This window comes from Cygnus atratus, chromosome 9, assembly GCF_013377495.2.
Source record: "Cygnus atratus isolate AKBS03 ecotype Queensland, Australia chromosome 9, CAtr_DNAZoo_HiC_assembly, whole genome shotgun sequence".
Classification (NCBI taxonomy): domain Eukaryota; kingdom Metazoa; phylum Chordata; class Aves; order Anseriformes; family Anatidae; genus Cygnus; species Cygnus atratus.
This window is the reverse complement of record NC_066370.1, coordinates 15,671,726-15,687,240: the sequence shown is the minus strand read 5'-3', so window position 1 is coordinate 15,687,240 and position 15,515 is coordinate 15,671,726. Positions and strand designations below refer to the sequence as shown.

Genomic DNA, 15,515 nt, shown 5'->3' with positions numbered 1-15,515 from the left:
CCTCGGAGGATGCCACGCTCTGCCTCGGTGTAGCATCGGTCCTGTCCCGGCTGGAGCACCGGCCCCGGGGCTGGGGAGCAGGTGGGGTGAAGTTGGGGGAATTTCGTTTTACTTGAATGGAGTACAACAAGCGCATTGTTTTGTTTCTCAGAGAAAGTTATTGAGGGCTCATAATGAAGGTTAGGAAACCAGCCTCTGGGAATTGGACACATAAATTTGCTTTATGCTTATGAAAGCCTCTCTTTAGCAGTGTTTCGCTTTGTTGTTTTTTCTTAAGATGCACAAAAGTGAAGTGCTGCCGTATGATCCATAGGCGGAATATTTGGATGGCACGATCATTAACAGGAAGGAAAATTGCACCTCGTGAGGTGCTTTGTAGTTGAAGTGCCTGTCCTCCTGCAAGGACTCAGCTGTCCTTCTCAGTACTGGTCTTCTCTTATGGGGAAATTTTACTGCCTAATATCTTCTGGCCTTTTAATATGCTTTATTGTAAGCCCATCGCACAAAAAATAAAGGCACGTATACTTTTTGCTCTTGTGAATGTTGAGTGTTAGGGCCCACAGGGAGGGCTGTTAGGGGCTGTGTCCTGGCTGCCTTTCAAGCAGAGAATTCCCCTTTTGCTTCCCTTCTGAAACCTGGAGTCTCATTCTCCAGATAACCCAAATTTTAATATGGCCGTGTTTACAACTTTTTCATTTTCTTCTTTCCCCCCCGCCCAGGCAAATTTATACACGTCCTGAGTAGCTTCTTGTAGAAACTGAGGTCATCGTTGTAACAGGTGGGCAGTGCATGGAGGGCAGAGCTGTGACTGAGGGGCAGGACTGCAGCTTTTGGAAAGGAATTAGATCCTTGCACAGGTGGGGGCATGACATTTGTGTGTGCCATGTATACACATCCTGTGCTTGGTTTCTGTGGTGAAGCAGAGATCATTTACCCCCAGAGCAAGGCCGTTTGCTGGGATGAAGTCATCAGTGTTCGGTTATTAAAGCAATATAGAGGCACATCCACGTACAGGACAGCACAAAGGAATTGTGAATTTCGCCCCTCTCCCCTCTCATCATACTTTGGCCTCTCATATAGGCTACGTCCTGCCTTCAGATGGAAGCAGTCCTCAGCTATCGATAATATGGGCTGAAATTGAATCTGAAGCCTAGGGCCTTTCTGCACAGGGGGAGTATTGCGAAACAAAGCCAGGGTGTGAATTTAAAGTGCAATAGCTATTCCGAGCGCACTTCTCATGTGGGCAGCCTTATTCTGCTCTGAGAGGGCCTTTGTGCAGTTCTGCTTTATCCATTGCCAAAGGCGCTCTCAGAGCAGAGAGAAGAATGCCCACACAGGGAGTGAATAGCTTTTCCAGGCTATTTCCCCATGCTGAGGAGTCCCAGGAGATGCGCATGGTTTCATGTCCCCATGAACGTTGCGGGAGCTTACCCTTCAGCTCTCTTTCACCGGAGCTTTCACGTGGGGAGACGTGCTTTGAGGTGGGCGCTTGGTGGAGTTGTGTCTTCTGGACCCTTCTAGGTTCATTGTGCATCACTCGGTTTCTTCAAGTTATGGGACTGGACTTGGAGATCCATGGGGTCTTCTCGAGATGTCGCTGGTGTTGGGGTTTGGCGTTGTCCATCAGTGCCATCGTGTCCTGCAGTGTGTCCTGGCTGCTGGAGAGGGCTCGTATGAGATCCTGTCTCTGTTCACATGTTGTACCTTGTCATACAAAATCATCAAGCAAACCTGTGCATGGGGTATGATCGTTATCTGAATATTGCTGAACAGGGAAAAAAAAAAGCCCATCTGTTTTACAAAGAGGCAGTGTAAGGAGCAGGCTCTGTGACTAAACAAATTCACATCTGTTTAGCAGAACCATCAAATGGCGAGCAGAGGGGCCTAATGTGAATCACATGTTAAAACCACAAATATGAGTGAGATGAGCTGCAAAAGAGAGAGCCTGGAAGTGTTGATCCATGTGAGCAACTGTTGGTTTCTCTTCTTTCCCACTTTCCTGAGCAAACGATGTAGCATCGGGGGGAAAAAAAAAAAGAAGTGGTGTGCACATGTGTACACATGTCTGTGTGCAGGCATGTATGTTCCCTGCAGGATTAAATAACCTTCCTCTATTGTCTAGATCATAGCTTCAACTGGAAATCAGGAGAGCGATGGAATTCAGAGGGGGCTGCAGAGGAGAGGGCACAGCTGGCTGTGCTTGTGCGAGGAGAGCAGGTGAAGCTGGTCCCTGGTGGCTGCTTCACGAAGAGTGGCTCCGAGGTTGCTTGCTTTAAGGAGGGGTGTGTCTTGGATGTGATTCCTCAGGGGGGTGTCTCCAGCAGTGCCATCTTAGGGAACGTGATGGCAGCAACCTGGGAACTTCAGAGTACTGGTTATGCCTTCGTATGCTCAAGCTAGCTTCAAAATGCAGATTGTGTACCGGTCCTAACAGACTGCATCTTTCCACGGATCAATTTACTTTGTTGCTTAGGTTTTCCCCTTAGTGTTTTAAGTCCTGCAGAAACAAAGGGCAGCTCAAGTTTCCTTATTGGTTGCATTTGGAGTTGTTTTTTTTTTTATTTTTTTTTTCAGTGCCAAGAACATATCAATACAATTTCAAAACATGGTGTTTTTATAACTTGAGGCAGCAGTTTCTAACTCAAAAACAAGAAAGCTTTGGGGATGTGCACACAGCTCAGGTGCCTCAGCTGCATTATTTGGCTGGTCCCCATAGCACCGTAAGAGAGTCCATCAAGAGGGGAAGGAGTCTTCCCTCCCGTAAGATGTCATGAAAAAAAACCTGAAATAATTTTAATCTCAGAGGTGGTTTCTTGTTGCTGTGTTCCTTTTTGTCCTGGATATTTTGCAGTATAAGAGACCGGACTTGCAGGCACGATGAGCGGTGATAGATAAGCCATTAGCCCTGATTTGCAGATTCTGGTCCCCTGCAGCTCCGTGTGCTTTCTTTAGCTGACAGAGCCTCGCTCATACTGCTCACCTGGGATGTGAGCTCTGCAAGAGTCTGCTGGAGGTAATGAAGCACTTAGAGGGGCTGGTGGGGTTGAAGGTCCCTGGGGTGTTTAAGGTGTTGGCAACTGCGTTACTTTGAAAGAGAAATATGTGCTTTACACAGGGAAGGCGTGCTGTGGCCTTGCAACCACTTACTGGTGGGGGAACACGCCTTGCCTTAGACCTGTGAGCTGGCAGGTGCAACTGTTGGAGGACATTGGATTAACTGAGCTGTGTGCACTTACCAGCTGTGTGGCCCAGCTGCCCCAGCAGCATGCGAAAACAGACCCCAAGTGGCTGCCAGCCACGGCTGAAATGAGGCAGCGTAGCGCCAACTCCAGATTTGTGAGAAGTTTGGTTCCTCCTTTCCTCCAAAAATTCCCTGCGCTCATGATGCACTTCATCCACGTCACACCTGGGGAACCACCCTCGGCTGGAAGCTCTTTGTCACAAGGCTTGATACAGATTGCTGGGGAAGGGAACAAAGGGCTGAAGTGGTTCATCAAAATGAGAAGACGCCAATGTGATAGTGGTGGAGCAACTGGAATGACGTCTTTGATATGACGCAGTTGTTTAGCACAAGTACGAGGCCATCGCGGATGCCTGGCTGAGTTAGCTTCGTTGCTGGCCCCGTGGTTTGCTCAGTTGGGGAATTATCTCCCAGAGCTCGAAGCACACCAGTTCTCAAGTGAGCAGACACTGACCTGATGCAGAAGACCAATAGTTTACTAGGATAGACCTCAGTAGTTTGATGAGTTTGAAAGAAGAATTGAAAATTAAATCCTGACCACTTGTCTTCAGTCCCCAGTTTCTATTCAGAGCAGAACTAATGCCCTGGAGATACAAAAAGAGAGCTTTATCTTGGTGTGCTCAGGAGTGTCAGCACACTTGCCTCGCTTCTTAATGTTCCTCTTCACCCATTTCCCCCAGTTCCAGAACATCCCTCTTTGAACAGCCATCTTCTCAACTAGCTGCATGTTGTGCTTACTGCAGATAGCCCGGGGTAGCTAACGTCACTTCATAACTTCTCCTTCTAGCCATATGTCCATGGACAGTCTGGGGCTCCCTTGGCTTACGCAGGATCTCAAAATACACCTTTTATTCTGCTGTGTGCCGTCTTTGATGAAGGGACCTGGAGGATACAGTGGATGCCAAATCAAATGCGAGTCTACTGTACACTGTGAACGCAAATAAAGCAAAATGCGTGCTGGGTTACTTCAGGAGAACCCAGGAGGGCAGACTACAGGAGGGATCTGGAGGCATTATTGCTCCCCTTTACTCTGTGCTGGCGAGGCTGCTGTCCCGTCGTGAGTCCTCCAGTTGCAGGTGTTGCAGAGCTGGAGGGAGCCCAGAGGAGGGCTGTGGGACACTCGAGGTCCTAGCACACGTGGCCTGCAAGAAGGCTGAGGGAGCTGCATTTGCTTAGCCTGGTGGAGAGGAGGCAACAGTGACCCAACGGCAGCCTGCGACCACTGCCAGGGGCGTTACAAAGATGTCAGAGCCAAAAGCTTCTGTCCAAATGGCAAAATAAAATGCCCTGGATATACGTAGTGGATTGGGAGATTCAGCTGGAGAGCTGGAAAAATGTGTTCACTGGGAAAATAGTGCACACCTGAACAATTTACCAGCCTCGAGTCTCTGTTTTGGAGGTTTTCAATGACAAAGGCACAGCTTGCCTTATCTAGTGTTAGGTCAAGCCTTATCTAAAAGCAGGACTCGATAACCAGCAGAGATCCTCTTTCTTTCCTGAGAGTACCGTGGGCTTTCAGTTTCTTAAAGAAGAAAGCATTTTAATCTCTAATTTTGCTTTGTGTGGCAAAAGGGAGGTAGGAATACATTAGGGTGCTGGTCTCTTGAGAATGTCAAATCACCTGTTGTGAACTTAGAGAAACGTAGTCTTTTTCTGACTGTTTGCACAAAGGCATGTGTGTTCTTTTCCTACAGTTTCCAGGCACTCAAATATCTTGCTTCCATTAGCAATCTCTCTGCAGCATCAGTTCCCAGCCATCTGGCAGCAATCACTCCTTAGGATATAGGATTTTCCATAGGAAAAAGGCTATTTCCCCTGATTATTTGCAAGGTGCCATGGGCTGAGCTGCCAACAATGAGGCACAGGTTGGTGCAGCGCTCAGGAAGGAGAAGAAAGCATCCAAGGATTTGTTATACACCAGGCTGTGACTTGCAGGATGGCTTGGGGTCTGGGGAGGAAAAGTTAAGTGGATCAGGTGGGAGGGAAAGAATCAGGGATTAAAGATTTTGATCCTCAGCGCAATTCTTGCCCATTAATTGATTTTTTGGGGGCATTATGGTTTCAAATTCTGGTTCATACTGCCAGCCCCTTGAGGTGTTGCAAGAAGGTGATAGTGGTACGTTGGCCCTGTGCTCGCATCCCACTTGAGCAGGGCCCCTGCTGTGACCGTATTCTGGGCTGCAGCTCCTCTGCCATTCACAGAAGTCCTCTTGACAGCTTGGGGTTTAGACTGCAAATTGTAAATGTGTGTTCTTCCAGGAAGTGGCAGCTGGCTCTTCCCGTCCCCCACAGCTCTTTAGAAGAGGGGCGCAGCACGGGGAACCGGCCATAAGCAATAGCTTACCTACGCCCCCACCAGCCTTGCTGGGTTAGCACCTCAAGCTCTGCTTTGTTTCTGTGCTCGCACTGTATCAGTTTCCCCCTCTCTGCTGGGCTCAGGTCCCTGCTGTTCTCCCCAGGCTGAGCCATACACACAGCTCTCTGCAGAGCTAATACAATTAGCTCCGTGTCAATACGCTGCCACAGTCCTGTTGGGTCCCACCGGGGTCTTGTTGATATCTTGCTGCTGAGCTGAATGCCAGTTTCGTATGGTTCCCTCTTGTTTACAGGCATCATCAGCATCCAAACTGCCTGGGTTTGCTTTAAAAGCTTTAACCTTGCCATCTTTGTGTTGTCCTGGTTTCCTGGTTTCTTTGCTCTTCTGTGGGATAGGCCTGAATCCAGTACGTGTGCACTGGTTGGATTCCAGTACGTGTGCACCGGTTGGATACGCTCTATTCTGTTTGGCAGCGCCTTGCTGAAGTAGGAACCCAAGTATGGAGCTATCCCATAGGCACAACAACAATCAAGGTTACAGCAAGAATAAAGGCAATTTTTTGGCAAAGGGATCTTGAAAATAAATTACGTGCATAAGGGAGCTCATGGTCTGAGACTCCCCATGATAACCTCTCTGCATTATTCCGCCTGATCTTTTGCTGTCCCTATCAGTGTATTTCCTTGCTTGTTTTCTACGTAAAATTCTCAAACATCCATCTCAAACTTTCCTTAGACAGTGCAGCATCCCCCTCACAAACTTGTAGGTCAAGTTATCAGGAAGAGAAGCTTAAGAACTGGAAGAAATTTGTCTGGCTCAGAGCTACCTCCTGGCTCAGCTCTCAAGGTTCAACCACAAACTTTGCTGTGTTTGAGTAAGCATTTTGGGCAGGCCACCAGGTCTACCTCCTCTGTTGCAATTGCCCTGGGGTTTGTTGTGACCACAAGTAGCTAAGGCCTCGGATTAACGTTTTATCCAATATGATTGTGTTTGGAGTTGCTGAGGGTTGTCTCATACCACAGGAGTCAGAAATCAGCCTGCTCTCTGCTGAAATTGTAATGCGGTCATTAGAGTTGTATTAGATTAGATAGATCTATCTATCTCCAGGGAGCCAGTACTATCTCTTTGTTTCAATGCACATGGGCCAGTCAAGTTCAATTTATTAGTTTTTTAAAGCCTAGTTTGTCATCCAAAACCGGGATGTGACATGGCTGTAAAAGGAAGATCTTGCTCATCAGTTTTTATGGGTGTGTTTTGCAGCAGCAGTCAAATTCAAATAGCCTGCATCTAATCCCAAAACTACTAATGGAATTATATTGGGGAAAAAAAAAGGAGTTTTATGTTTAGTTTGCCCTTCTACCTTTCCCACCTTTGAGGCTGATACGAGAGAAACAAACCAAGAAGGAAACTTAGAGAAGGGTAAGGTTTTGGTTGATGCTGTCATTGTCCCAGCAGCAGGATTTTGGTGTAAGATGAAAGTGGTGTTGGGTTGGTATCTGGTGCCTTTAACCTGCAGTAAGCAATGGTAGCAGAGATCTCTAACAGATCTTTACCGTGTCCGCTATGGACTTGCCGTCTTCCTGTTATGCCTGATTGATACTGTAGAAGTTAGAAAAAGAAGTTATTTTCCAAGTATTTGTTATTTAGTTAGAAGAATGGGCTCAGTCCATATTTGAGAACTATATTGCTGTAAACCCTTTTGAGGGCAGATAAAGCCATAGCTGGAAGTCTCAGGTCTTAAAGTGTTGATAATTGATTTTGGAAGGGATCTCTGGAGGTCATCTGGGCAAACCCCTTGCTCAAAGCAGGGCGAATGCTGAATTTAAGTCTGGTCTTCCAAAGGATCCCATGAAAATTTGATTGAAGCTGTTAAAGCCAGAGTGAGATGATGCTAGATTATATGAATCGAGGAATAATTCAGCACAGGCAGTGCTCTAACTAGGTTTCTTTCTCCTTTAATTCCTGTGATTACATTAGTGATGTCCCACAACAGGAAGTTGGTGAATGCTTTCAGCCCCGTTTAACTGGAGAAGAGATTTCAATTTTTTTAATTTTTTATTTTTAAGGGGATTGAGCTGAGGATACAAAACCCAGCCCTATCCAAGCAATTGGAAGAAAATCTAGGTCTCGGGGAGAGAGAGATTTAAACTTGCTCCAGCTGACAGCTGCTGTAAAAGACTAAAGCAAAACATGAACAAATGTCCAGAAACAGTGCAAAATGTATGCAAGCAAAGAAATTAATCTCAGGGAGAGATCTGCCCCAAGAAATTGGAGTCCATGTGCATCAGTTTTTGTGTAAGGTTTAAAAAGATAGTCACGGGGCTCAATGACTCCTGCTAGCTCTCTGCTGCTAAGCAGTGATCAGGGTCACGTCATCCCCCTCAGTAATCCCAGTGCTCAGAGCTGTTCTTGTGGCTTTTTGTTTCTCCTGGTTGCTTATGTGATGTTTGAGGACCCAAGTCAATTTGCCACTGGCAGGGTCTGAAGGAGGAGCTTCTTTGGACTGGTTAATGTTACAGGCCTTAAACTTTGTGAGATGTTGTGCAGATCAGCGAGAATTAAGGGGGTTCAAAAGGGATCACAATTTCCCCAAATCGCATAATTTCCCATATGATGTAAAATTGATGAGGATAAATAGTACCATATGGGAAAGACATCCCAAGAGGGCTTGGGCTGAGTTTGTAAGTAGCTATGGTACTTCCTATGTATGGTTAAAGCCCTCTAATGAGACCAGAATTTTGACATTGTCCTCTTTTGGAGACCACAAGAAGCAGGAAAGCTTCATGGCTAGAGATCACTGGCCCTAAATGGAGAAATAAATTAACTTAACATTCAGAGTGGAACAAAGCCAAGAGAAACAAGCAGCTTTGGGAGTTTATAAAGAGCAAATCTCTCTGGTCAGCCTCAATTACTGCTTTTGGATAATTAGTGGAGTGGAGGTGATAAGGACAAAGCAAGTAACTGTATTTCAACAGAGCATTTGGGTTCTGCTTTTGGAAATTTCAGGGGGAAAAATAAAGGAAGACAGAGTAGAAATGTTCAGTTTTGTGGATTGCACCTCTGACTGAAAGGGGCAATGTGTGGCATGGTTTTGCATCAGGAAGGATGTCTCCTTGGTTCGGTGCTAGAACTTGTCTTTAAAACTCATCTGGAAGATGAAGTAAAGTCAGAATTTTTCTCTTTGAGTCCTGCTGTGTGGCTGGAAGAGAAGGGAGAGTGGGGAGATCGCAATCTGCCTGTCTACATGTAGCTCTTGTAAGCCCATAGAGATGAACTTTGCTCATCCAGGGGAGGAGAGGCCTCGATTCTGTTCCTGAATAGCATCTGAGAGAAGCCACTGGAGGGCTTCCAGCTGCATCTTGTGTCAGCAGACAAGGTAGTGCCCTCCTTGTATCTTGTCATCCCCATGGCCTTGAGGCTGATGGTTAACTGTGCATGGGTGATACTAAGGACATTATGGATCTAGATCAAGCCAGTGGATTTAGGAAGGAGTAGGATGGATGACAGAGCGGACTGTCTGGAAGAACAGACTGTTGTTGCTCGTTTTTTGTTAAACACTGTTGCTACCCACCGCATAGCATTAGCGTAATTAACTCAGGGACAAATTCTGTCTTGGCAAAGCCCATCAACATCCAAGGAGTATTTGGTCCGTGTTAAAAATATGAAAATGAAATGAAGATTTATTTGGATAACAGTCTAATCACAGGAAAGCTAGCCTGCCTCAGAGACAAATGTACTAACAATTTCAGAATAGACAAATTGGTACTCTACCCTTCCATTGTTTATCTGATATGAGGCTAAATTGACTTGGAACCCTCTGTTTTACCTTTGCTTCTCAAAGATGAATGACATCCTGTAATTAAAAGCAAAAAAACCCCAAGCAGTTATGTGCTTTTTTTAAAACATTTAAAAAAAAAAAAAAAGCCTTGTCAGGATTTTATTAGCCTGGCATTATCTTCTGTTGATATTCCTGGTCTGATGTTTTTAGATAGTGTGGTCTCGTCTTGCGATTCATGGATTCCAGTTCCTCTGCTGCAGTGTGTTCTTTCATGGTTAGAATTTTCTGAATTTACAGCATTAAGATTGTCCTAATGATAGAACCAGAGCACACTGTTTTCCTTATTTATGCAGTGTGATTTCACTCTTTGCTCTTAATGTCATTTATCATGGTTAGTCCGGTCTTATCCTCTACCTCCAAAAGTAGATGATGACTAATGCTTCCAAGGAAGGAAGGATAACAGAACCTCAGGCAGCCACAGCTGAATTCAGTATGGTTTTTGTCTTTGATATTATCCATCGTATTACCCTTTCCATTTTAAGTTATCATTCTTGAAAAAATGGTCATATGCTAGCATACACCATTTCACAAAAGGTTGCTGAAAAATTGAAGAGAGTTCAGAGTAAATACATGAGTAAATCAAGAGAAGTCTGTTCTTAACAGTACATTTAATTGATACTTAATTTAAATGTTTTAATTTGATTTCACCAAAGTCCTGGCTGTGTTCTGAAAGGATCTGCCTAAGGAGGAGAGGCAGGTCAGTAATGTGGATGACAGGAGCGTAGCAAAATCCTGTGGTTGGAAGCGGAGCTAGATAAATTTAAGCCAGACATAAAGAAGAAGCTATAATTATGGTGCTTAATTGCTTGCCCAAACAATTTACCTAGTGTTGCGGTGGATTCTCCATTGCTTGCATTCCTTAAGTAGAGACTGCTTATACTTTCTAACAAATACTCTTCAGCCCAACAAAGCTTCACGGAAAAAGAGTTGGGTGGAGTTCAACGCCCTTCAACGTGCAGGAGGGTTAGATGAGATGGTCAACAGGACTTCAAAAGCAGTGGCAGAAGGAAGATTTAGGGGAGTTCTCTATGGGGCGGGTCTGTGAATTTGGTAAGAAGACGTTTTGCCAAAGTGTAAGGAGTCGCAGGAAAGAGTAGCCAGGCTGGGGAAGAACCTGTTGAGTTACTGCTGAGGGTGGCTGTGTGCAGAAGACTTCAGACAAAACAGAGGGAAATAGGTTACAAACTGGGAAGCAAGAGATCTCTGCTGCTGTGGGAGGATTCCCAGGGACACAGGCTCTGATGACGAAGATCGTTCCAGACAAGCTGTATTAAATGTTGGATGGCCAGATTTGCTGGGAAGGGACTCGTTGAAGCGAAGCCATGCCTGACTTGATTGCCTGATTTGCTTGGAACAGAAATGAGAGGCAACCATAGATTTAGCCTTCACCTCAGCTTTTCGATGAGAGCTCTGTGATCCAACTGTTGACTTGAGCAGCAGAGGGATCAGGCCCTTAATGCACTGCATTTGGCATACAAGGAGTAACAGTAACTGGCTTGGACAGCAAAAGGCTGATGAGAGTCACTTTTCTCCAGTGGGAGAATTGTTTTTTGGAGAACTGGTGATTCATACTGGATTTGATGGTTTTTCATTCCAGCCGCTATTAACCTTGAAGGAGGAGCTTGCTGTGTTCACCCACAGAAATGCGTAATGCAGCTATTTTAACAGCTCCATCATCCCCTGCCAGCTCCCAGGATCTTTCTTCTGGGCCTGCTTCTTGGGTTCCCCCAATACACCCATCCTGATGGTCCCTTCATTGCATTTTTCCTGTTACTTACCTCTCTCAAGCCTGTGATATCCAATACAGCTTTGTTCTTTCTAGTTTTTGAGTTTCTCAATGACTTCTGCCTTCTTGCAGTCACTGACTTTTGCAATCTCCCACATCCCAAACCAGCTAGAAACTTCTGAAAACTACACTATTCATTGTAGAGCTGGCAGAAATATATTTATACATATTTATGGAAGAAAACACTTCTAAGACAAAAGTGAAATGTGCACTTGCTGGTCGTTTTCGCTATCCATCCAGAAAAGCACTGCCTTTAACTTTTAGAGGTTCTCATTCAAATGCAGGAGCCACAATGATGCCGAGGCAGTGACACATGTAAGAGTAAGTTTAGGGTAGGACAGATTTTCCTGTGCTGTTCTGATTACTTGTCTACATCAAAAAATGTTAATCTGTTTTGCTCCAAAGAAGCTTCTGATTGAAAAATAGGCAATATTGTGAGAAATGGTGAGGGAGCACTGAGTGCTTTGTCTGAATTAGCCAGAGTGCTCCACTGTGGAGCAGCCTGCAGGGAGATGGGGTGCTGTGCTCCTCGAAGAGCCACAGACCCTTAAGATTGCCTTGCCCTTGGCCTTTTACCCTAGGCACACAGTCATGTGCACTGGAAAGATTAAAAACGTTGAGGGGAGAACAGAACAAACCCAGAAGTTCAGCTTCAGCTGTTAAAAAGAAGTTAATTCATTTTCCATTTTCATCATTTTGTGAAGTAGTTTGGCTAAATTTAATTGAGGCTGGGGAGCTGGAGCTGGAAAAGACGAGGAAAAGGGAAGTTGCTGAAAACATTGTCAAGGCACAGATAACAAAAACGAGTGACAGCAAATACATAACAGAAAATGAGAGGGGCAGAAAGAGGAAGAGAAAGGCTAACGGGGAAACAATTAGAATACACCACTGCCGCCAAAACAAATGTGTTAAGAGGGTAGCCGGGATGGAGCTGCATGCCAGCTTACAGTCAGCAACCGAGTTACAGCAGTGTGGTCTGCACATTCCCAAACTGCCCATCAGAACAGGCTGCTCTTCAGGCTCGTTCCCTGGGATGTCACGTTATGTTTGGTTGTCCCCAGCACTGTGCAACCCGGCTGCTGAAGCAGTTACTCCATGCATCGCTCAACCCGCCCCTGCCATGAACCTGGCAGGCCATAAGAACTCAGTGGGACCAAGGCACATTGCCTGGGAGGTGGGTGAGGAAGAACTGGGGAGCTGCCAGAGCAGGAATGATAATCTTGTTAGTGCTGTTTGTTTGTTTGCTTTGAAGTAGTGTGGAGGTAATGCCAGTGGTCTGAGGGAGCTTTCTACAGTGGGGTGATCTTTCATATGAGATGTCAAACCGGGGGCTGAAAACCTGTCAGAATAAAACTCCAGGATGCTTGTAGCAATGGGCAAGATACAGTCACCTTCAGATGTAGTAAGATAGCAGCTCTCAGAGTTGTCCTGCTAAGGCTGAGTGCCCACATTATTTTCTGCTCTGAAAACACAGAGAGTTGCCTGACTTGTATTGCCATCCTTTACATTTTTGAACAATGTGTGAGGAAGAGGTGGCAGGGTAGGTGAATCTTTGTGTTTAGTGGCAGTCATTTTCTAGGTCCGACAGGGCTGGTGTTGGTAACGGGAAGTACCAGGCGGCGGGAGCGCGGTTCGGCCCACCCGTCACGGCTGGTTTCCTCTGCAGCCCTGCGGGGAGGACCTGCCTTTCACTTCTTGCTTTCAGAATGATGCTCTGCTCTGTCATCGTGAGCTTGGCCGGCAGCCGTATGTGGGAGGGAATGATGCATCCTTGCAGCTCGGCCTTCGATGGTTGTCTGACTCCAGGGTGCCCCTGCCACACTTCCACTTGCCTCGTTTTGAGCCAGTCCCTCTGTGCTGGCACCGGTGGCCTCCTGTCACTGGTACTGGATGTCCGGCCTAATGGGCTCGTCCTCCAGCGGTAGGGACTGCAAAACCTGTGACCACGAGCAGTCAAACTGCATGGTGAGGGAGTGTTGGGGCTGATATTTGGCACATGGCGGTTCCTCTCACACACAAAGAGTGAAGGAGGTGGAAAATGACCACAAATTGTCCATTTCCTAGTGCTGGGTCAGACACAGGGACTGGCTTTCCTTTGCAGGCTTTAAGGAGAAATGACTCCTCCAGTAAGAAGCTTGTTACCTGGAGGAAACTTAGGCTAGAAGAGGCACAGTTTTAACAAGCATTGCTGGCAGCTGGAGGTACTGTCCCCATGTGGAGGCCTTGCTCCTTCCCAACTTCTGCCCCCACTGATTCAGCATTACTGTCTAATAGCAAATTACTAGGACACGGTTGTCCGTATAGGAGCCCATCAGACTACTTTCTCTGGCTCAAATCCAAGAGTCCTTATCTGCTTCTTCAATAAAGGACTCAACTGATCTTGCTCCACCATAAAGCTTCTAGGAGGCAGAGGCTTTGCCAGCCAGGGTGAGTTGGCAAAATAGCTCCATACCTAAACCCCAGCTGCTTGGTCTTGACATTTTTAGTGACACCTGAGCCCAAATTAGGAGAAAGGGGAAATGAAGTGTGATTTCTCCTTTTTTTTTTTCTAGGTAGACTTAAATGCACTGTCAGAAATGACTTCCTCGTGCCTAAATGTTCCATGTAATCCCAGGGGCTGGTTGCAGAGCTCCAATGTTACATGTTTCTGAGAAGCATGTGTGCATGGACTTGTGCCTGGAAGGCACCAAGAACATGCCCAGGTAGGCAGGAGGTGGCCCTGCAGCTGCATTCCCCCATATATCAATGAGGAGATCCTTGGTTTCCTTGTTTGATGGGACGTGGCGGAGGTGACAATATCAGTCATGCGTTTGCTTTCAGATTTTAAGCACTGACCTTTATAGCTAGCTATATGTGGCTGCACTTCTCAGCTTTGGAAATGCCTCCTCGTGAGACATTCAAATAGATGGCTTCTTGCGTGACCACAGAGCTGTGTCAGAACAGCTAGAGAGCTGCAGCGCTGTGGGGCTTGGTAATGATTTCACTCCGAGGGGGTGTACATCTGCCAGAGGCCATCCTTCATCTGTCCCCATTCATCTTCCCCACCCTGACCTCAGAGGACTGCTCGCACCAGCCACTAAAGCCCTTTGCTGCCGTGCTCAGCAGAGCTGGGACTCCAGAGCATCTCTGCCCTGGCAGCAGCCAGAGACCCCTCTGCAAATCCAGCAGTGCCTTTGCTTTGCCCTGCCGTGCCCAGCTGGAAATGCTTTTATGCAACAGCAGTCAGCTAATATCTTCCCTGGCCCGGTGCTGTCTCTCGCACTGATCCTTTTCCAGCCTTTCTGATCTAAGCAAATCTTTCCTGATCAAGTCCCAGCTGTGCCTGGTTTCCAGAGCCCTGGCAAGTCCCGACACCGAAGCAGGGCACAGGCAGAAGTGACGGGCACTCAAGGGCTCCAAAATTAGCAGTGGCTTTTGTCTGTTTGGGGTCTTTATTTCCTCACCGCAGCTCAAAACCAGCTTAGAGGCATAACGTGCTGGTGCTGTAGGACCATCGCTGCTCCCCAACGGCTGTGGCTTGTGTGCAGTGGAAAGCACTTGTTCATTGCAGGTCGGCCCATTACAAACAGGTTTTTTATGGGCAATATTTTCAGCAGCGTTGAGTCCAGTTCTCAAAAGTGATGTAGGCTTTTAAACAGACCAAAGCCAAGATTTTCATAAATAAGTAATGATTTGGGCTGCCTCTGTTTTCTGTTACACAAGTTGAGATGTCTAAAAGGAGCCTGGTTGTCAGTGGTTTTGGAATCCTGGCGTTTTTTCAAAATTGACGTGCTTTTAAAATATCTTAAGCTGGGCATTCAGAAATGGAGGCATCAAGAAGGATTAGCTGCTTTTGAAATCCTTTTTCTTAAAAGTTTAAATGAATGACAGTGGGATTTGGGGCCACAAATGATATGTTGAAAAGTGCTAAAGGTATATTTTGGAAGTGTGTCTGCCTGTCTGTAATGACACTTGTCCCCAGAGCACCTGCAGTGCTCTATGTTAATGTACCCACAAAAGCCTAACAGGGAAAGGCAAATACATCGCTATTGTGCTGAATAGATGGTGGGAGTGATGGGCTTCTCCAGGGTATCAGCCTGCCTCAACTCTGGTTAGAAGAGGAAAATAACAACACTCTTGCAGAGACGAGCAAGGAGCCGATCAGTAATTCCAACCAACTGGAGAAAGAAATGCAAGTTTGGATCTGAATTCCTGTGCAGTGGGACCACTGCTTAAAGATAAACATGCAAAGGTTAAACACATTATATATTTTGTGGGTTTAATTTAACAAATTAGCAAAGTTTACAACTGTTAGCTCCCCAGCCTAAATTCCTAATGCGTGTGTGATTGATCCTCG

The 15,515-nt window shown here is 46.2% G+C and overlaps 1 protein-coding gene across 32 annotated transcripts in view; it reads left to right on the top strand.

Moving 5' to 3' along the window:
- The window catches only part of LPP (LIM domain containing preferred translocation partner in lipoma), a 336,723-nt gene that overhangs the window by 103,664 nt on the left and 217,544 nt on the right, over positions 1-15,515 (top strand). The window lies entirely within an intron of this gene.